General features: G+C 39.2%; 1 protein-coding gene across 3 annotated transcripts in view; it reads left to right on the top strand.

The window, feature by feature from the left end:
* Positions 1-17,475: 17,475 nt before the first annotated feature.
* Positions 17,476-24,599, top strand: part of LOC131237034 (uncharacterized) — a 46,420-nt gene continuing 39,296 nt past the window's right edge. Inside the window, exon 1 of one of the 3 annotated variants that reach the window (XM_058234650.1) lies at positions 17,476-17,598. The gene's annotated coding sequence lies outside the window, so the exon portion shown is untranslated. Of the gene's footprint in view, positions 17,599-22,420; positions 22,534-24,599 lie in introns of those variants that run through there. The other 2 variants (XM_058234649.1, XM_058234651.1) reach the window with 2 other exon arrangements.

Genomic DNA, 24,599 nt, shown 5'->3' with positions numbered 1-24,599 from the left:
AAATACTGATAATGTAGTAGAGAATCCTATATCAACACCCTTACTAAATACATTTCATCAAGCAATTTCTCATTCAGACATTTTATCAAACACTTAGACTACATATTACTTTATACATAGACTAAATTAATTACAGCATATATTATGGCAAATCCTTTCACAAGGAAATTGTCATACATACGACAAATATGAATCCTAGATTAATAGTCATGACAAGCACAAATCAGGATTTCACACTCATTCAAACAATTTATCAAACACTTAGGCTACCCTTTTACCCAATATATAGACTAGGTTAGTTACAACACTTATTTTAGCAAATCCTTACACAGAGAGGTCTGCATAAGACAACGATGAATCATAGTTTAATAGTCATAGCAAACACAAATCATATTTACATGCTCATACAGACATTTCAACAAACACGTGGAACGCATAATATATCAGCATAGTTTTCACATGTATAATTCATGAAAAACGTCATAACTAAGATCATATGGCAACAGTCAAGTCAGACATAAATCATTAGCTGACATTGAAAGCCTTGAAAACTATAACCTAAACGTTTATAGTCCGCACCTTTCGTCGGTTAACTCATTTCAAACTCGGTTTGAATCCTACGCTCCCGTATATAGAACAACGGACACCTAAATCACGAAACATGTTAGTTATTTCGTTGATTACTCTATTTGGATTCCTAAATTAAGATTAGGGTTAGGATTTCTTACCCAAATCGAAGTTGGAATCGACGGCGTAGCGATGATGGGGTGGTGTTCGGCGTATGGAGTCATGGGAGTGAATCCCAACAATGATCTCCCTATCTCTCTCTCTTCTCCTCACTCTTTCCTCCTCTTTTCTCTCTTCTCTCACCTTAGGGTTTGAGAAAATCGTATGAAATGAGAGAGGAGTGGGTTTAGGGCATTACTTAGGTTATAGCCAAAAGGCGTTTGTTTCGGCAAACGGAGCTCATCTGGAGGTCCATTGCTCGCATACGATTCAGAGCAAGTTCCCTGACGATGGATCTAAGCCAAGTTACGATTTCGGTCCAATCGGATTAGTGGATCGACCGTAGAGGACCCGTATCAATTCAACGGTCATCGTCACTCGATCGGGGCCACAAGTATACCGGTATGTGCAGGAAAATTTTCCTGATCTAGGGTATAGTTGGTCTAAAACCTTAAATTTGGCCTGCAAGCGAACGACTCAATTCACTTAAGTTTGAGTTCATTTTCTAAAGATATTCGCATTTCTCACACACTTTGCTCCAGGCTCAAGTTGTGCAGTTCTGAATACTGTTTGGATTCGAATCTCGCGATGGTTATCAAGCCCAGTATGGCGGTCATAACCTTATAGTTTTGTGGTAATCGGACTTTCGACATGCAGTCTAGGCCCGATATGGAGTTTCAATGTGAGTTAGTGATTTCAATGGTTTTGGGTCTTGTAGTTTGTATAGAAAGTGGTCCAAGCTAAATCCGTCGATTATTTAGTTTAATACTTAACTAAATTCTGCCCTAATTACGACCAAATAAGGTCCTAGGGTAGTTCTATGCCCATTTTTGGGACTTTTAATTAGTATATTATTTTAATTATTTTTCTAGTAGTTTATCATCAAGTCTACTCCATCTCTACCAAATTTCATTAGATTTCATGAATAGAAAAATTCTAAAAATTCTAGAAGTAGCAACTGTCTGAACCAATAATTTTTGGACAGTTGTCACACCAACCTAAATTTAACTATATTAAAATTTTTATTATATTTGTCACTTATTTTTATATGAAACTAAACTTATCAAGCTTCAATCTACTTATTTTAATTTAACGAAGGAGATATGATTTTTTAAAGTCAGTCGAAAACTGCAGCGAGGGTCCACCGAATTTTGGTGCACCGGCAAGGCATCGCGGTTAGCGCGATGGCATCGCGCTCGCCTGGTGGTGATTTTGCCACGCAAATTTTGAAACGGGCATATCTTTTAATTCGAAATGAGTTGCGCGATGTGCCATATATGAATTAGGGTAGGAGAAGCTGATATATCCAAATAACCTATTTATTTTATTAGATTATATAAGGTTAATGGTCAAAAGCTCATTTTATTTATATATTTACTATTTATAGTAAATTTTAGTTTTAAGTATTGTTTTTCATCATTTAAACTTTAGGATTTGTGTCTAATATGAAAGTACTTAGAAAATTTTGAAGAACAAGGTGGTGAAAGGTTAGATTTTGAAGGAAATGGGTTGAAATGGGATTTGAGGCTTTAGGATTGAGTTCTGAGAAGTCAATAAGGTGTTATGATCGACCCATTTCCTAATGACGTCTAACTCCAGGTTGGCAAAAATCCAAGACGTTACAGGATGAAAAACATACATCATTTTGGGGCCCTTAGACCACCAACCACTCCGTTCCCATTTGAGCCGTTCGTACACCTCGGAGCTCGAGGTGCTACAGGCTACAACTGCGTTTACGTGCTGTACACAACGTGCAGCGTGCCGTGCATGAAAGTGCCTACATTGCTGCGTTTATGTTAGCAAGTTATGTGGGTCTTATCATGGAACATGTGTTATATCCAAACCGTCCATCCATTTGACAAGCGTGTTTTAAGGCTTGAGATGAAAAATAAGGTAGATCTAACCATCAGGTGGACCACACTGAAAAAAGTAGTGGGGATTGAACGTCTACCATTGAAAGCCTTTTTGGGGTCACAAGCCTCATAGAAGTTTTGGATCAATTTGAAATTTGTTTTACCTCTTAATTCAGGTCTTTGTGACCTTATGAACAGATTGGATGGAAAATAAACATTATGGCGGGCCCTACGAATTGTTTAGCGGTGAAAATCATTATCTCCGCTGCTATTTGTGGTGTGGTTCACATGATCTTTGGATATGATTCATTTTTTGGATAATGTTCTAAAATGATCTCTAAAAAAAGATGACCGGTGTAGATATAATAAATACATCACTATGGGGCCCATTTAACTTTGATCTCCTTTGAACCGTTCGTACAACTCAGAGCTCGAGGGAGCGTCAGTGCTCGTCTTCACACGACACGCACCTCCAGCTATAACCTATAGCCTACATTAGCTATCCTATCCTACGGCAGCTATATAGTTGTGTATGGTACACCGGCAAACCTCTTGCTATTATACTAAGTAAACTCTGTTGGGGCCCACCGTGAATGCATGTGGTTTATCCACTATGTCCATTCGTTTTTTCAGATCATTTCAGTGGTTGAACCCAAAATTGATGCATATCCAAAGCTCTAAGTGGACCATACCACTGGAAAAAGTAGAATTATTGATAAGAACTATCCCGGATTAGGTCAGATCGGGTCGGTCCGGTTCCATTCGGATCGGGTTTTAGGATCGAATCGGTCCGGATTGACCACAACCCAATCTCGATCTGAAAAAATGTCGGATCTGAATGGACCTACCCGATCCTTGGCCGTCGGTTCGGTTCAGAATGGGTTGGATCGGGTCTGATCGGGTCTAATCAGGTCGGATCCACCGAATCGGGTCAGATATGCCTAGCTCTATTCTAAAGTAATTTCTTATAAATCTTGTAAATATGCATAGGGACCATCTTCTATAATAAATATATATGTTTCTGTCTCCATGAATAATACAACAAGCTTCCCTAATTCTATCAATGAACCTAAGATGAGTTAGGTACATCACATTGATGACCCACCACAACATGTCCTGCCTGAAAGTAGCTGGATGTACTAATCAGGTAGCATGTGCAAAATGAATAATGGATATTGACAGTACTTATCCCAACCATCCATTTTCTTTTACACACACACATATATATGGCACACTGGAATGAGCGGTCTCTTTTGATCCAAACATTTTCATGGTGGGCCACTCATGATGAATAGCTTGGATCTCACACACATATAAAATGTTGCAAGGTATGCAATGAAGAAACCGCTTGCCTCACGCGTGCGAGGCTATTCTCATACAGTACCAACTTGGAGCCCATTGTGCGTACAGCTTGGGGGATTATTTAATAGTGTGGAAGATTATGGCACTTGATATACATGCACCTTTTAAAATTTAAAGTCGAATTAAACGAAGTAAATTGTGACCCACTCTCGCTTGGTCATAGTTACTAAATCAAATCAGTTGAACAATCCTAACCTTTGGTTCATGGAAACCTGTTTATTCAAATATGATCATTGGGTATTTTAAGTTTTGACGGTCTAATAAATGGCCACCTATCTCACAGTTAGATGATCAAATTAGCTAAATTTTTTGCTCATGAGACATGTAAGTTGTAACTCTGGGAGACTGGGACCCATAATTTGGACAATTTAGATTGAACTTTGAATTAACTGCGCATATACAATTTTGAGGTACCTGTGTATCATCCATCCCACTCCGACAGAGTATGGAAGTTTTGCTTGACATGATAGATACGATTCAATTTCTATTTATCCCAAGATGAAAAAAACTACTAAAAGAAATTTAAAGCAAGTGTCATGGTCTAACCAGAGTCTGCAACCTTGCGATGTATACGTGGCAGACATGCACGCTAATTTTGGACCTTTCAAATTGTGGCCCCTAATTTTATCACAGTGTATAGCTTGAAAATCATGCAGATTGGACAATTTTTACAATCCTATTTCATGTGTTAAATTTGTACCACTGGCTGTTTTCTTTTGAATCGTTCATTTGATGGTTGTCATTTCTATGATTGCCAATCAGTGGGAATTTCAGGATATGTTTCATCGGGCATGGGTCAAACAACATGGACACTCCAAATTGTCGTGCATATATGTAAGGGTTGCAATCTCAGTTGTGGGATTTCAACTTTTTTCTTAAAGAGATGGCCTATGGAGGCCAACATGGATGGCCAATAAATCATAACCGCTTATGATCATGGTGTTGTCTAATGGGAGCCAAATGGTAAATAATCTAAGGTGAAAAGATGATTCTGATGGTTGATATTTGTGACTAAACGTAGATCATTGAAAATACAATTTTCAGCTGATCAAATTCAACTCAAAAGATCAAAGATTAGGACCACTTTTTCAGCATGGACAATTGTGGATCACGTGATAATTGCTTTGATACTACCGTTTGGGTGTAGATGGACAGCATGGCGGGTTGGGTCCATTAACATAATTGCCGATCAAACGACGCGATTACATGATCAAATCGAGAGCCGAAGCATAAATAGAAACCAACGGCCCACTCAAATCAACTACGCAAAGAGAAGACGAGCCAATATTTCACTTACCTGATTCGACGATGATGAGGATATGCCAACACACTCAACCTCGAGCAATCACGAGAGCAGACCCTTCTCTATATTTGAACTCGTGCACTATGTATCGCATGTACCCACCATGAACACCATGTGCAACACGTACAAATTTATTTATTTTTTCTCGCCCTTTTTTTCTCTCTCCTCTCTCTCTCTGCACCCCCTTCCAACCGACCACGACACAGTGGAAAGCGCAACCGTCTGGTAATCGGCACTCAGCGCTCATGCATCCACTCGGTCTAGACGTTGGAGCAACCTCCTGGTACCATAAGGGTTTAGGGACTTTCACCCAGGGATATCTATCGCACCCCATGTAGAACAAGATTTCCGTATCCAATCCCGCCAACCACGATACGTCCGTGGAGGCTACTACCCTGATGTCGCTAGGGCGAACATAGAACCATATCACACAATGCGAATGCATGAATCACACTATCCGGTCATACAACAATAATCCTGCCGTATCGTGCGCTCATGTAGGGCAACACGTGTACGAGAGCCCCTAAACAATCTACCCAAAGGCATATGTGATCAAGCATTCCTCATATCAAGCATACGTATGATGCATATGATCGTGAATCATGGAACTAAGCATGTTATATAGGATGGATGATAATCATAACAAAGATGGGCCTAGACGGCCTACACATCAGACGTATGAGCCTAACAATGGGCCCTCGGGAAAGTCATAATGCGGACATTTAACCACTCTAGATTTGCAATGTGGACGTCAAACCGCCATTGCTCCCAAGGCATAGCCCGACGTAAACATCATTATATAACCCATATTGGGATCGTACATTGCAATGGACCTTTGGTACATCCCATTGGGCCTTAAATACATCAAATGGGCCTCACCAATTGGGCCCCATATGTACATCAAATGGGCCTACTCACATGGGCCTTATATGTATCAAATGGGCCTCGCCATTGGGCCCCATACATGCATCAAATGGGCCTCAACCCATTAGCCCCATTACATCTTAATGGGCCTCACCCATGGGCCCCTAATGCATTAAATGGGCACTGGACCCATGGGCTTTGCATATACATCAAAGTGGGCCTCAAATGGGACTAACCCATAGGCCCCAAAACATTTTTAATGGGCCATAACCCATGAGCCTTAGAATGCATTAAAGTGGGCCTCAATCCTAGCCCATAAGTGAACTGAAATGGGCCTTCCCCCACCTTTATATTATATATGATATACTATATAATATATACACATTACATATAATATAATATTATATATATATATATATATAAATACACACATGCACACACCACACACGCACGCACCACACCATCACAGGCCCACCGTCCAGGGACGGTGGGGATAAAACACTTACATCGTTGCTGGCCCCACCGTCCGCCTGGACGGTGACCATAAAACACATACATCATTGCTGGGCTCCATGTGGGGCCCACCACAATGTTTCTATACCATCCAACCCGTTGATAAGGCCACATGGGCCTAGATGAAGGGTGAAAATAAATTTCACCCTGATCTAAAACTTCATGGGCCCAAAAAGGTTTTAAAGGTAGAGGCTCAATCCCACCGTTTCCTATGGTGTGGGCCACCCGAGTCTTGGATCGGTGATTTTTGGGGTGGGCCCACGCAGGATTGGCCCACCCTATGAACGGATTAGATGGTGTATAAACATCAAGGTGGGGCCATCCACATAAGTGTGGTCAATCCAGAGCATACCGTAAAGGTAGCGCTGATTAATTCTATTCTTTAGACTCTAATAGGAATGCGATACGTTAGTTTTTAATTTTTTTATTTCAATTTTTCTATGAATACGGTGGGGTCCATATTTTGATAATCCACACCGTCCAATATCTACTCCGTCCAATGGCATTCTATGGCTCAACAGCACGAGCAAAACAAGTCCAATATCGGACCTATTTTGGCGTATAGGAAATCGGAGAAGGTTTCAATGGTAAAAATCACCATTTGGTATGGTATGGCCCGCCCAAGGTCCGATTGATCCCATCTTTCAGGTCAACGCCTAAAAAGGGCTTGAAACAGGAATGGATGGTGTGGATTTAATACATACATCAAGGTGGGACCCATATGAGTGGACCATTCCAAAGCTTGGGAAGAAGCTCATATTTGTGTGTCTTCCAGCAGACGTCCAGCGTCCCTGGATGCTGGACTTGGCATACATGTTTGAGGTGGGCCCTGCTTAGGTGGGCCACCAAGTGATGGATGGCATGGGTCCTACACATATAAGATGGGCCCCACTTATAAATAGTTTGGATAAAATACCTACCTCATGGTGGGGTCCATTCAAGTGGGCCACATAACCTCATTATCATCATAAAAATAAAATAAAATAAAATAAAAGAGAGAGGGATAGAGAGTGAGACCCGCGTGATGGAGGGACCCCGGCACTATGGGCCCTCCCTTGCACTAAATCATACATCAAGTGGGTCCCATTACATGCGGATCCATGAAATCGAAATCCAACGGTGGAGATCCCTTTTCCACTAAACTAGATGGTCTAGATGACCCTAAGCATGCAAGGAAATAAACATCATGATGAGGTCCATGGAGAATGGCCCCATCATGGAATGATCATGACGATCCATGTGGGCCATTGGCCACATCTTAGGGTCCAAAGTGAGATCCAAACCATTGATCGGTTGGCCTCACTTGGCCAATCTTAAAAACATCAAAATCTACCCTAACAAAACACCCACCACTTGATCTTCTTGCTCCCTTGGCTTCCTTAGCTCCTTATGCTTCTCTTTGATGGAGGAAGATGAGAAATGGATGGTTGAGTGAGAGATGAAGGGGTAGGAAAGGTGGGCCTCACAAATGAAATTTTCTCACCATGGAAGGACTCATACGTATGAGATTCTCTTGCTTAGGAGAGATTGAAATGAGAGAGAGACTTGTAAGGGAGAGAGAGAGAGAGAGGGAGTGATGGGTGATGGAGTGATGGATGGGAGAGAGGGATGGGGGTGTAAGAACTTTTTGACTTTGGGGGTTGCTTGGGAAAGGGTGAAAGTTGATGTGTACTTGACATGATGGGGTTGATGGGATTGATTGATTGATGAGACACCTCCTAGAGATTCTCTCGGGATTCGCACGCGGGACGTTTCCTCGAACGCCTGCCCACATCTCCCAACTAGATTACAATCTTATTTCATGTGTTAAATTTGTACCACTGGCTGTTTTCTTTTGAATCGTTCATTTGATGGTTGTCATTTCTATGATTGCCAATCAGTGGGAATTTCAGGATATGTTTCATCGGGCATGGGTCAAACAACATGGACACTCCAAATTGTCGTGCATATATGTGAGGGTTGCAATCTCAGTTGTGGGATTTCAACTTTTTTCTTAAAGAGATGGCCCATGGAGGCCAACATGGATGGTCAATAAATCAGAACCGCTTATGATCATGGTGTTGTCTAATGCGAGCCAAATGGTAAATAATCTAAGGTGAAAAGATGATTCTAATGGTTGATATTTGTGACTAAATGCAGATCATTGAAAATACAATTTTCAGCTGATCAAATTCAACTCAAAAGATCAAAGATTAGGACCACTTTTTCAGCATGGACAATTGTGGATCACGTAATAATTGCTCTGATACCACCGTTTGGGTGTAGATGGACAGCATGGCGGGTTGGGTCCATTAACATAATTGCCGATCAAACGACGCGATTACATGATCAAATCGAGAGCCGAAGCATAAATAGAAACCAACGGCCCACTCAAATCAACTACGCAAAGAGAAGACGAGCCAATATTTCACTTACCTGATTCGACGATGATGAGGATATGCCAACACACTCAACCTCGAGCAATCACGAGAGCAGACCCTTCTCTATATTTGAACTCGTGCACTATGTATCGCATGTACCCACCATGAACACCATGTGCAACACGTACAAATTTATTTATTTTTTCTCGCCCTTTTTTTCTCTCTCCTCTCTCTCTCTATGGTGCATTATCACTGATCCAGCACCCCCTTGCCATTAAATAGGCAGAGAATGGGCTGTGGGTATTGTGGGCTAATAACCCCTTTTGCTGTCATGTGCTAGGTGAGCCCCACTAGGGGTTGCCCTCCCACACGTGTCAGCACACATGCCACTCCTGGACGTGTGCAACATGCATGTTCTGCAACAGTTGCCGTATGTCAGGTATGTGTCCAATATGCATACGTGTGCGCGTATGTCTGACATGCGTGTTTCCAACATTAGATGCATGTGCATGAGTGGGTTTCACAATTTCTTTGATACGAAACTCCGATGATTTTTCCATCTCCTCAAATGAGCACCCTTGGGGGTATTCATAGGTGGTGGAGCAAGTCAGACAACCATTAGGTGACAACTGTCACACACTGGGAGTGGCACCTTCACTCTAATGGCCTAGCAACTCTCGGATTGGGTGTGGCTACGATACACAATTCAACACTAGGTAATTTTACAAATAAATGTACGAAACTTCCTTGTTACAAATATGCTTAAGGCAATCTTAAGCTTGTTGAGAAAAAAAAAAACACTTTCAAATGGAACTGGAACAACCTCATTTAGAGAGTATTTTACTTATCAAAAGTGAGCTCAATTTTTTTAAGGTGTGAGACATGCTATCTGCAAAGTCAGCTATGTGCAATTAACGTAAATGGACTGGTTCTCCTTCACTACAACTCGGGCATGAGTGGTTGATGCAAGGATGAACGTGATGAGGTTGATCACCGTCTTTCTCAAGGATAACTACTCCGAATCCACGGATCTCCTCTGGACTCCTCAAAGCGACTACTCAAATCTACAAGGAAAGAAAACAAGAAAATAGAAATAAATTCTAATAAATTCGAAATTGATTAAGGAATCAAATAAACGAGTTCATAGCCCTTTAAATAGGGATACCAGACAATAAGAGAGAAATCAGAAGCAAACTATAACTAAAACTCCTAGAAATTCATAACTTACTATAAATAGTAAATTTACTTTTTATAGTAATTTTCCTATGTGGCTTAACCACATTATTCTCCTAATTATTCTAAGCACTTTTCATGTTGGACACAACTCCTAAAGTCCAACGGATGAAGAGTTATAATCAAACTAAAACTTACTATTTATAGTAAAAACGGAATTAAATATGGAATTCAATCGTCGATATGATGGAATTTCACAAATTCTACGTGTGGGTAATACGGCTTTTTCCGTGTTGGTTGACTAAAGTAGCTCGTCCTACTCCAAAATCATTTATTTTATGCCTGATAACTCATTCCAGATTGTGAGATACACCCAATCTAGGTCCGACGGTCCAGATCACTTTGGTCGTCGACTGCGCCTTTTCTGATCCATCTTGGCCATGAAACTGTCAACGACTCGCTCTACATCAGTGGTCCTAGACTTTTAGATTGCTATGATTGAAAACGATTTGATATGGCATAATTTGATTCAAAATTTACCTTTTGTAACATTAAATCTATTTCAACTCTTAATAAAATGTACGGGAATCGTTTGGGAGTGTAGATTTGGAACCACCTGGATTCGGAACCCCCTGAATTTGAAACCCCCTGGATTTGAAATCCTCTAATTGTGTTTGACACCCTCGATTCACAATCAACTTTAATCCAAAAGTAGCTATACATAATATATTTATAAGTGTTTGAATTTAATTACTAAATTAACTTTAATATCTCTAATTAGTGAATATATGTAATGTTTGACACAATGGTTGTAATAAGCCCGTTGAAATATATACTTTGCCCAAAAATGATGAAATTCCAAATCTCGGAAGGGCCACGAACACAAGATCATGTCTGAGTGACTAACTAACGATATTTAACCATTGATTTACATGGACAATGTTTGGATGACACTTATCATTATATTAAAGTAATTATAGTGATGCAATTGACAATCTAATTATTTTGGTATATCATTAGTGGGCCATGTGTCCAATTTATTAAAGTCTAGTGACACAATGTTACACATACAACTCTTAGAAGGATTTTAGATGTAATCCAAGATTTCACTATGGATTTCAAACCCCCTAATTGAGGGGATTTGAAACCCCTGTTACTTTATAGTGCCAAACAATAAAGGGATTTGAAATCCCCTTAAATCCCTCGGAATCCATGATGCCAAAGGACCCCTAACTCTAATACAACTTGAAAAGGTGTTTTTTTTTTTCTTTCTTTTGTCCAGTATCAACGCGAACTTACTCCTTTCACACTACTTTGAGTACAAAAGTTTAACATGAATTAATAAAATCTTAATTAGATTAGGATATCTTAAGCGATTTCTTATAAATCTTATAGATATGCATAAGGACCCTCTTCTATGATAAATATATATGGTTTTGTCTCCATGAATAATACAACAAACTTCACTAATTCTATCAATGAACCTAAGATGGGTTACGTACATCACACAGACGACCCACTGCAACATGTTTTGACTCTTGCATGAAAGTAGCCTAATATACTAATAAGGTGGCGTGTGCAAAATGAATAATGGTTATTGACATTACTTATCCTAACAGTTCATTTTCTTATATATATATATATATATGGCACACGGGAAAGAGCGGTTTCTTTTGATCCAAGCATTTTCATGGTTGGCTGCTCACGATGAAGATTTAGACCTCACACACACATAAAATGTTGCCAGGTATGCAGTGAAGAAACGACCTGCCTCACTTGAGCGAGGCTATTCTTTTACAATACCAATTTGAAGTACATTGTGCGTAGAACATGGGGAATTATTTAATAGTGTGGAAGAGTATGATGCTTGATACACAAGCACCTTTTTAAATTTTAACTCGAATGAAACGAACTAAATTGTGACCCACTCACTGTCTTTGAGTCATAGTCACTAAATCAGATCGATTGAACAATCCTAACCATTGGTTCATGGACACTTGTTTAATAAAATATGATCATTGGGTATTTTAAAATTTGACCGTCTAATAAATGGTTACCTATCTCTTAGTTAGATGATCATACTAGCTATTTTTTTGCTCATGATACATGTAAGCTGTGACTCCAGGAGATTGGGATCCATAATTTGGACAATTTAGATTGAACTTTGAATAAACTGTGCATATGCAATTTTTAAGTAACTACGTATCATCCATCCTACTCCGAGAGAGTATAAAAGTCTTGCTTAATAAGATAAATATGACTCAATTTCTATTTATCCCATGATGAAAAAGGGAGAAATTTGTGACTGTGGACCCCACCTTTTATCCAGCAGTTTTATGAAGCAATACAAACTTACCTTGAGAACTTAGACTTGCTCGTACGGACAGCGATTTTGAGGACGAAAATACCCCTCCCTTCCTTTCGAAGACGAGCGCTGACGCTCCTCCAAGTGAGAGTTGTACGAACGGCTCAAAAGAGATCAAAGTTACATGGCCCCACAGCTATGTAATTATTATATCCACAACGTTCATCCATATTTCAAGATCATTTTGGAGCATTATCCAAAAAAAGAAAATCATATCCAAAGATCAACTGGACCACACCACAAAGAGTAGCGGGAAAACTGATTTTCACCATTAAAATTTTTGTAGGGCCCTCCATAACATTTATTTTCCATCCAATCTATTCATAAGGTTACAAAGGCATGGATGAAGAGGAAAAAAAAAAATCATAATGATCCTAAACTTCTTAACCCCTAAAAGGGTTTCAATGGTAGACGTTCAATTCCCCGCTACCTTTTACAGTGTGGTCCACTTGATAGTTAGATCTGTCTTATTTTTTGTCTCAAGCTTAATATGAGCTCGCCAAATAGATGGACGGTTTGGATATAACACAAACCTCATGATGGGACCCACAAAAGGCGGTGGGGATTACAACTGCAAAAATTTTTATAAAAAAAAAAAAAAAAGAAATAGGGAAAAAAAAAAGGGAACCTATGGCTATGGTGTTTTCTATGGCTATAGATTATAACTATAGCAATAACCGTAGCCCTTGCTTTTTCAATATATCCTTTGATATTTATCGAAGGTCTTTGTGTACTTCGATATGTATCGAAGGTCTTTCGATATAATCGAAAAGGATCCAGAACTGTCCAATAAGTTTGCCTCAAAAATCCTGCATTTTTCTATACATATCGAAGAATATTCGCTATGTACTGAAGGTATTTTTACCTATAGCTACGGATTATAACCGTAGCCATATCTATGCAATTTTATTTTATTTTATTTTACATGGAAAACTTTATTCTACCTACATTTTTCTCTAATACATACTTATATAAATATGTATATATAAGCATATAAATATTTTTTTTCTCTTTTAATTCATTTCTTTATCTATTTATTCAACAAGCATATCTCCTAAACTTGAATGATTTACTTAACGTACCACATGATTTTAGGGTAGGAGAAGCTAATTTAGCCAACAAACTTAGTTATTTTCCAAGATTCCATCGAGTCGATGGTTGAAAATCCATTTCATTCACTTCGTGGTCAATTTCAATCACTTTGCAGTCAAACTGGATATTCAAAGGGGCAAAAATGAAATTGAGCGAGGCAAACATGAAGTTGAGTGGGGCAAACTGGAAATTGAGCGAGGCAAATATGAAATTCAGCGGGGCAAACATTAAATTGAGTGGGGTAAATTAAAAATTCAGCGGGACAAATATGAAATTCAACGGAGCAAACATAAAATTAAGCAGGGCAAACTAGAATTTCAGCGGGACAAACATGAAATTGAGCAGGTCAAACTAGAAATTGAGTGGGACAAACATGAATTTCAGCGGGGCAAACTAGAAATTCAGTGGGGGAAATATGAAATTGAGTGGGGTAAACTAGAAATTAAGCGGGGCAAACATGAGGTCTGTGTTAGGGACCGATTGCATTTTATATAGGGGAGTGGCTATGGGAGAGAGTCCACCCATTGTAGAACTCTTTCACTTACGTCTTCTCAAGCCCTCTTTCTTTCACCCGATTCGAAGACCCATGAGAAAAACCCTATCTTTTTCTTTCTTTAAAAATCCTTTTAAACCCTCATTTTTTTAGCACAATCCACTGCACACTCCACTATTAGCCACCCCCACTAGGGAATCGATACCAAGACCTTAATGTTAAAACAAGATATCTTCACTTAGTCTATCACTTGAGATATGGTCCAGGGTGTAATCCTTTCAAACCCTTGAGCATGTCTAGCAGTAACCCTAATATCGATTACACCAGTATATATAATTAAAATTAGAAATATAAACAAATTGCATAAAAACAGTCAAAATTGTGTAACCTATCTATCCATTGAGTCAATCGGTCGAAACGCTTTGATTGATCAGGTTGACATATTAATTAAAGTTTTCGATATGTCGAAAACTCTAAAAATTGTCTAAATTTTTTTGTCAAAAATTTAAATTTATTTGATAACCTTCAACCTTCATGTTTGCCCCGCTGAATTTCTCGTTAGCCCCGCTCAATTTCATGTTTGTCCCACTGAATTTCTAGTTTGCCCCGCTCAATTTCATGTTTGTCCCACTGAATTTCTAGTTTGCCCTGCTCAATTTCATTTTTGCCCCGCTCAAATTTATGTTTGTCCCGCTGAATTTTTAGTTTGCCTTGCTTAATTTCATGTTTATCCTGCTGAATTTCTAGTTTGCCCCGCTTAATTTCATGTTTACCCCGCTCAATTTTTCATTGGCCTCGCTCAATTTCATGTTTGCCCTGCTCAATTTCTGTTTGACTGTGAAATGAAGGGAATTGCCCGTGAAGTGAAGAGAATTGACTGTGAAATGCATGGAATTGACCATAAAGTGAAAGGAAATCGCCAGGATTGACTGCGAAATGTATGGAATTGATCGCAAAGTAAATGAAATGAATGAAATTGACCGCGAACTGATTGAAATTGACCGCGAAGTGAATGAAATGGATTTTCGACCATCGACCTGATGGAATCTTGAAAAATAACCAAGTTGGTTGGCTAAAGTAGCTTCTCCTACTCCAAAATCATATAAGGTACGTCAAGTAACTAATTTTGGTTTAGAAGATATTCTTGTTAAATGAATAAAGAAAGAAATGAAAAAAAGAGAAAAAAATTTTATATGCTTATATATACATATTTAGATAAATATGTATTCGAGAAAATTGTAGGTAGAATAAAGTTCTCCATGTAAAAAAATAAAAATAAAAAAATAAAATAAAAAATAATTTTTTTTGTATAAATTAGCACGGACTACAATTATGGCTACTGTTATAATCGATAATTATAGGTAAAATCACCTTCGATACATATCGAATATTCTTTGATATGTATTAAAAATTGCAGGATTTTTGAGGCAAACTCGTTGGACAGTTTTGGACCTTTTTCAATCATATCGAAAGACCTTTGATACATATTAAAATACCTTCAATATATATCAAAGGATATATCGAAAAAGCAGGGGCTACGGTTATGGCTATGGTTATATTCCGTAGTAATAGGGGACACCAACTTTCAGAACTCACATTTCTTTTGTGGGTCTCATCATGAGGTCTGTGTTATATCCAAGCCGTCCATCTATTTGGCGAGCTCATATTAAGGCTTGAGACGAAAAATAAGATAGATCTAACTATCAAGTAGACCACGGTGTAAAAGGCAATGGGGAATTGAACGTCTACCATTTAAACCCTTTTAGGGGTTATAGAAGTTTTAGATCATTGTGAAATTGTTTTTCCTCTTCATCCAGGTCTTTGTGACCCTATCAATGAACTTAGATGGGGAGGATTTCTCACAAACATCACAGTGGGCCCCCAAAAAGTTTTATAGCCCCGAAAAAGTTTTTAATGGTCGACGCTCATTCAACACTGTTTCGTGTAATGTGGTACATTTGATATTTGGATTTACCTCATTTTTGGTCTCATGCCATAAAATGATGTGGAAAAATATATGGACGGCATGGATGAAAAGCATACATCATGCCGGGGCCCACAGACCACTGACCATCCGTCATTTGCGGGAGGTAGGGGAATACCCAATCCGTTTCCGGGAAAGGAGCGGGCACTGTCGTCCTCAAAGTCACTGTCCGTACGAGTAGGTCTAAGTTTCCAAAGTAAGTTTGTATTGCTTCATAAAAACTGCGGGATAAAAGGTGGGGTCACAGTCGCAAATTTCTCTGCCTAATGAAATTTAAAGCAAAATTCATGATTTAACTAGAGTCTGCAACCTTGCGTTGTAGACGTGGTAGACATGCACACTAATTTTGGACCTTTCAAATTGTGGGCCCCAATTTTATCACAACATAGCTTGAAAATCATGCAGATTGGACAATTTTAACTCTCTGATTTCATGTGTTAAATTTGTACCACCGACTGTTTTCTTTTGAACCGTTCATTTAATGGTCGTCAATTTTATGGTTGCCGACTGTTCGGTTAATGGGAATTTTAGGATATGTTTCATCGGGCATGAGTTAAACAACATGGACGATCCAGATTTTCATGCATGTATAGTAGGGTTGCAATCTCATTCATGGGATTTTAACTTTTTTCTTAAAGAGATGGCCCATGGAGGCCAACATGGATGGTCCAGAAATTGGAACCGCTCATGATCATGGACCATGGTGCTATCAAATGTGAGCCAAATGGTAAATAAGCTGAGGTGAAAAGATTATTCTATGGTTGATATTTATGACTAAATGTAGATTATTTAAAATAAAAAATTTAATGGATCACATTCAACTCAAGAGATCAAAGATTAGGATCACTCTTTCAGCACAAGTATTGAATCAAGAGGAAATTCAAAAGTAAGATAATATTTTGGACCGTTACTATTCTGGAATCACATATTCATGTGGGCCCAACAGAGTAAAACTTATTGGTAGTCCTCAGTCGCGACGTACCTAAAATGAACTCGTGAGAAAACGAAACACAACAAAAACAGGTAAAAGGAAGGTAGTCCTCAGAATACTGAATCAAAATCATAGTCCGACCATGTGGGCCATGTTGATCAGTTAAAAACCACTTCAGTAAGTAATCACCACCATTGATAGGCCATTTCTCCTTTTCTCTTAAGATGATCCCAACGGTCCGAAAATAGGCATTAATGAAAGCCGTTGATCACTTTATAATTGCGTAAACACATATCTGAATGCCTAGGATTTTTGTAAAATTTTCATAGAATATAAATGATTTAATATCCTCATTGAACGGCTGTGATCATTCATGCGCATGACCCGGTTATCGGAAATTGAATTTATTTCAGTAGTCCGCGAAATACAAAACATGCAACAAAACAAAAACAGCACGTTTGTTCGTATTAAAAAAGAAAATTGCAGCACCAACACTCGTCATTCAGTTGGAGCCAAAGCTTACATCTTTTGAAAGAAGTCTCTCTCTACAATCGCTTGAAGTGCTGAAAGTCCTGAAAGGTAATTTCTCTCATCTTTTCCTCAAAAGGTTTCTCCTATATTTCTGACGTTGCTGCATTATTCCTTTGAAAATCCCCTTTATTTGGTATATATTCCTCCAATACCCATTTCATCTTCTCTTTGATAATTCTTGTTGAGGTGATTATTCATAGAGTGATGTTATTTATTTATTTTTTTCTTCTGATGATTTGAGGTGTTTAGTCACAGAAAAATGATTCTTGGGAACCCAAGTGGGTTTTCATTGATTCTTCTTTTCCTTGCTTAGGTGATTTTGTGGGCTTTTGATGGTGTTTGGGGTTTGAGTGTCTGGTTCCCTGATAATGTTGATTTGATGTTGCTCAGAGGAGATTTTGTGATTTTTATGCATTTTGATGATAAAGATTTTTGGGTTTTCTTTTTTGGGTTTGAATCAGTTGAGATTCGGCAGTGGCTGCGGGAATTTATGAATTCCACGTATTGCCGGTTTTTAGTGTTTATCTTATTTGAACTGTTTAATTGTGTATTATGTTGGTTTGGACAATTACAATGGGACTGAATTTATTCATCTGGAATTGTAAACAATGATAAATTCCTGTGTGTTCAAAAGGGTCTACTTGTATTAGATTAGAAATACTTCCAACTTTCGAATATTCCAAGTAGCATTGTTTCTTTGTTATGTTGTTGAACATGTCTACTATTTACTGTTTGGAGTTGTGTACACAACCATCCTAGCTGTGCATCAGATCGGCCTAGCTATGGAGATAACGTGGTCCAAAATTCAGGATGGTCCACTCATCAGGCAGACCATGTTTGTATGTTGAATGTGGACAGTTGGCAACTCCTTTTAAAAGCATCTATTATTTTGGTACATGTATTATGGTAGCAGAGTTGACCTGTTTGGATGTCTCCTTCATGTGCTGAATGTATCGCCATGTCTAGAGATGTGTGTTGACTTAACCTGTTACTGTTGGAGGGCAACAATCTTGGTATAGCATCTTACTATTGTCTGGAGTTCTTGTTTGCTTTTGCTCTATCTGATTCTCCTGCTCCAAAAGCGCTGAGTAGCTATAATGATTTGCAGCTTCTGTTCGTAGAAATATGATTATTTTTGTTGGTTCCACAATCAGGTACTTAAATTGCATATAAGGTGCTTGGAGAAAGGAAACTTAAAATGTGGATGTGAAAAGCTAATGAGGATTCCAACATTAATTTTTATTGTTTGTTTTGGAATGTAATTTTTCGTGGGAAACCTTGGAAAGGAATCCAAATCATCAGATTGCTTCTTTCGCCGCCTTGGAAATTGATTTGATGTTTGGGTGACGTTGATTTCATTTTCCATGATTTCCTTGGAAAAGGAAATCATACTCCATGCCATCTTTTTCTTTTCTCAAATGGAAGCAAACACGGTTTTCCATAGAAAATAATTTCATTTCAATGGTTTTCCATCTTCCACGCACCCCCTAAAAGGACAAACTGTTGTTGATAGTAAAGTTGCAGATATTAGATCTCATTCATTGCAGAGCATTCTCGTCTCATCCTTGCCTCATTCAGGAAGTTGCTTGAAGCTGCTGAGTGACATATCAATAAAGAAAGAAAATAAAATGGTGTAAAAGAAGCAATTTTAAATGCCACCGAGTGGCGCATGGGAAGGCAGGGGCATGCCAGCAATTCTATTAGATTTGCCTTCCTAAAATACAATTTCTCCAATTATTCTTCCTTTTCAATTGATGGGTCATTAGTCATAATGCTGGAAAGTAGGGGTAAATTGGTAGCTAAAAAAATGTTAAAGCAAGTCTTTCTTTGTTCATGATGAATTCTGGTGCCAATGCCAGTTTACTGGCTATACTCTTGTAAGGCCAAAGTTTCATGTGGATACAATATAATATAGATGCTATCTGATACGTATATTTAATTGAGGATATGGTCCTTGATAGAGTGGAATTGCAGGATAGGATCCGTGTAGCCAAGCCCAATAAGTTGGGAAAAAAGGCTTAGATGACGATGATCTGATACTTATTTGGATGTATCTTCTATAGTTTGATGCCAGTAGCCAAGTATCTGTTCGAGCCCCATATCATGTTGTCAGTCATCCATTTATTGAGATAGACCCTTGTACACCAATGATTGGATGCAACAGTTGTGAGGGCAATGCCAGCTTGCCTACCAAAATGGAAATGCAAATAGCTTGTTCAGTTGGATACCTGTGTTTGCATCATTGTCAACGCTTTCCTGGAAATGCCAGTCTCATCCTTACTTGTGTTCCCATACAGAACTTCAAATGAGTTTGACTAGCATGGGTGTGTAATTGTTAGGTGCTACCAGTTAACTAGTTCCATCAATGATCTAGACGAGCCCTTTGCAGTGTTAACACTTCAGTGTAATGATCCATAAAAAAGAGTATTTGAGCAAGTGATAGCAGGCATTTTTTGAGTGATTGTCAGTGGATGCTGACAAATCCATTAACAAGACAATCTCTCAACTAATGTCATTATGTGTTTCATTAAGTGCCTATTTTTTCTTTCTTTCTTTTTCTTGAACTAATTTCTGTTTCTCTAGTTCATTTTAGTTTGGCATTGGATCCTTCTGCTGAGAAATCCAGGACCAATTGAAAATTCTATTGCTAGGTGTTGATATCCATTTTTGGCATCTTTAACTTAAAATCATCATCATCATCATCATCTAAGCCTTATTGCAGTTAATTGGGGTCAGCTACATGAATCCTGTTTTGCCATTCCACTCTGTCAAGGGCCAGACCTTCAGTTAGACCATAGGCCATCAAGTCTTTTCTTACTACCTCCATCCACATCCTTTTGGGGCCTTCTCCTTGCCCTTGTAGAGCCTTCAAATCGTACCAACTCACCCCTTCTAACCGGTGTGGTTTTGGTTTCCGTTGCAATAAATAATTAAAATGGGGAAAACTTATTATTTGGGTTTTTTACCATTCAAAAATGAAAAAAAGGAAAGAAAATAAAAGAAAAAGGTCTTTTGGTTCTACAATTGTTTGGCACTAATCACAATAGTTTGAGATCATTCACTCACATGACATTAGGCTTTTAAGTATCTATCATCCAGCACTGAGTTGAATTGGTTGCAGTGGACAATGAAACAAGTGCTCCCCAAACATGCAAAGATTCCAGAGAGTTGGTACGAGCTGTACCGGTTTTGGTCCCTAGGCAATTCGTGCTCCAAAACTGATGTTTAAGGCCATGCAACTACTAAAATTTTAAATTGCTGTCCCAGTTACTGAAGAACTGGTACTTTCTTTTGTATTGTGACTTGTGGGTAGGTAGCCCGTAGCTGGAGTATTTTGATATGTAAATACTGTAACAATTATGGCCCATTATCCTGTGCCACTGGCATCCCAATAATGATAGATAACGTAAAATTGAAGTTAAAAGTTACACTGCTATTGCATTGGTCTAGAATTATGCAATATTACCAGCAAAGATGATCAACAGTCTTTTGAAGGCTCATGCAGAATTTGGAGGTGAGGAGTCATGTATTCACCTCCTTATACACTGTTCTTTTCAGCCATAATTTGGTGTGCATGCTGAAGGTGTTTGGGGTGTTGTGGGTGATGCTGGAGTCAGTTCATGAGCTCCTTCATGCATGGAAGGGTCAATCTTTTGACAGAAAAAGGACGACACTTTGGAGATTGGGTTTTCTGGCATCTATGTGGGCTATTTGGAAAGAAAGAAACAACAGATTTTTTTTCTTCTGATAAGTAGGATTCAGTAGAAAGGATGGTCCATGGAGTCAAAAGTCTCATGGTGGAACGGGTGTCTGGGATTCCTGTTTCAAGGGCCGTAAATTGGAAGAGATAAAGGCTTTGCTCCTGTAGGTGTAGGAGCTGCCTTAGCTGAGTGGGTTCGTTTGTATAGTTGCTGTAATTTCTTTTCTTTGTTAGTATAGAGCTTATTTTCTGTTAAGAAAAAAAGGATTTTTGACGAAAAGCATACAGTTGGATGCCGTGTAATTGTGCAAAATTCAAGCAAAGACATCAACAAGAGGTATATAGGAATACACTGTGTACATTTTTAGTGTGGAGATGGTCCACAAAAAGTCATGTAGGGAAACACCATCTACATCCTTTATGGGTGGGACAGGCGGTTAGAATGTTTCTGACTTTCGAGTCTTTGTAGTGTTCTTAGGTTACTGTATCTCCCATCTTGGGAGGTAGCTGACTAGCACACAACGTTGTTTGTTATTTTAGGTGAGAAGCAATGTTTTGGGTTGCAATGGCATTTCCAAGAGCTGTGCATTTATATGGTTCATGTTCTCTGTCTTTCCAGTTCAAAAAATTTAAGAGAACAGGTTATTAAAGTTGCCTCTCTACTAGGTGTTATGTTAAAGTGTGATTGCAGGATCTTGATGCATGATGGTGCATATAGTGTCCTAATTCCCGTAGTCTGTACAAGTGGGGCCCACAATTTGGTGCCCAGACCATTGCTGTAATGACTCCACAATGGATTGGTTATGCCATAGAAATGTTCCAGATTGGAGGATCCTAGTGACTCAATTCTCGGCCGTTTCTCCTGACCACTGCTGCATGTCTCCTTTACTGTCTATCTGGGATCTTTTTCGGCCATTCACATCTGCGGTGAGTCCAATCAGAACCATGGTCTGGAATCTGGATCATTAAACTGGTCCCCACTTGTACGGACAAGTACATTAAGACACTAGACATCTGATGCATAAGGACTCTACAAGTCCCTTTTTGTCAGTCATCAACTACCTCTTTTTGTATGGACTTAAGTCTATAACTCTCCAAGTCCATTTTGGTCTTGGCATCAGATCCAGTTGATTAGAAAATCCATGTCTGATTTGAAGTTCTATTTCCAGGTAGTGAAAGCCCATATATTAGTATCTTTGGGGAGTTCTTTATTTATTAGGCTTTATTCAAGGGAGTATGGGACTGTTTACTCACAAATTATTAAAGGTTCAAGTTGTATTTAGGTAAGTGAAGATCTGATGTTTTCTGTTTTGTGATGTTGATGTGGTTGAGCTGTTAAAGAAGTAAAATGATTATGTTTCTTTGGGGGATGTATTGGTTAGTAAAATATTAACCACCATATTCTGATTTGAAATAGTTGGAACTGTTGTGGACTTCTATTCTATAGCTCGCCAATCATCGTAAGTATGCATCTAAGTTTAACGTCTATAGAATGCTTGTACACAGCATTGAAGATATGTTATCCAATATGGATGTTCTGTTCTTTCAACTGGGGGCGTTTGGCTACTGGAAAAGTTCCATTTGGACAACCTTGTTCAGATGGGGCATATGTCCATTGTTTGTCAACTTATTCCGATGTGGCACTATTTTCAATAAAACCAAAGACGCCCAAAAAAGGAGCCGTTCTGGTGGATTGGGCAATCAGGAGAGAAAGTTGGTTTTGGCCATTTTTTCATAAAATATATGAAGGAGCAGCGATCTTTTGTACACATGTATGACATTGATGTAGGATAATTAACCACTTGCTCTAAAAGCTCGAACTGTTAAAAGTATGGCGAATTAATCCCTTTATCTCATAGCTCAGGCCCCACATCTCATGGGTTAGGACCTCGGCCGAACCCCCTTCGTGGGCCCCAAATCACATGGGCCACCCACATCAAGTGTGTCCCCTCATCCCACGGGCTACCCCTTTCGAGCCCGGTGTGAAATGCACATTAATCACCCCTGGTAAGGAGTCTCGAACACGAGACCTCTCCCGTGGGCCCCAAATCGCATGGGTCACCCACCCCGTGTGTGCCCCTACATCCAACAAGCGACCTCACTCGAGCCCAGTGTGAAAATGCCCCTCCATTAATCACCCCCGGTGAGGAGTCTCGAACACGAGACCTTCCGCTCTGATACCAAATTTGATGCAGGACATGAAAATTAAATATGAGATGCGAGATTTCAGGCTTAAGATCACGTTAGTTCAGAAACAATTACATAAATTCCATATCCCACATGAAAGTCCAAACATTCAATTAAGGGGAATCTATGCGGGTCCAGGCCTACACATGATAGGGCTGTATCAATAAAAATTATGAACCAAACGATACTCACAGATAAGAAATAATCATCCACACATGCATAATAATCAGTCAGAGAAGTACCGCACGTGGACAACAACAATGGCCCAGACGCACATGCGTGTGATCTCGGCGGCACGTGTGTGGGGTCCACTATTCAGAAAAAGGCCACCTTGGCCCAGGTCTGCCAGGGATGGACTCCAAAACTCCCAAATCTCAGCTCGATCCGATGTACGGTTTGTACATGGTGCTCCGCCGAAGTTTCAGCCCTCTTGTAGGGTCAGATTCTGAAATTTTGCTGTGGGGAGGAGAATTGCTGCAATAGATGATTGATTCGAAGTGTAGATGATGGGGTGAGATGAAAAGAAGGGATGGTAGAAGATAGAGATAGTAGAGATGACGATGGATGGGAGTGAATCGGGATAGATGTGGCTTCGCACCACGGTAGTTAACCCTTCGATGAAGGGAGGGCTTCGCACCCAATTAGGCTTCACAACTCAGAGAGTAGGAAAACGCAGAATTTTTATTAATATTCAATTAATGAAAAAAGCTACAAGGGAAGTCTATTTTTAAGAAAACCCTATACCCTAAAACTCGCGCCATGTGCGCAACCTATTACTTGGCGATGAAGTAAACCAAAATAAAAACTAATTAAATAAATCTAAAGTGTTCATGATGTTCTAAATAACATTAATAAACAAAACCTAAAATATAAAATTAATCTAACTAGTGGGCCATGATCATGAGATCCCATGATGGGCTTTTCTTGACTAAAGGGATGGGCTTTTCTTGACTAAAGGGTCCACTCTTTTGAATCAAAACTTCGTCTTCTAGCTAGGAGGCCCTCCCTGGATGTCGTCATCGATCCAGATCGACGGTGGGGTGGGGCCTTCCTCCTTCTGGCGTACGAGCATGGGGGGGTGGTGTGCGTGTACGTGTGGACGGCGTGCGCGGGTTGTCCCCATCAATTTTCCCCAACTGCGAAGATTTCGCCACTGGCGAAA

The sequence above is a fragment of the Magnolia sinica genome, chromosome 2 (genome assembly GCF_029962835.1).
Source record: "Magnolia sinica isolate HGM2019 chromosome 2, MsV1, whole genome shotgun sequence".
Lineage (NCBI taxonomy): Eukaryota > Viridiplantae > Streptophyta > Magnoliopsida > Magnoliales > Magnoliaceae > Magnolia > Magnolia sinica.
Note: the sequence above shows the minus strand (reverse complement) of the source record. Positions and strands in the feature narration are given on the sequence as shown.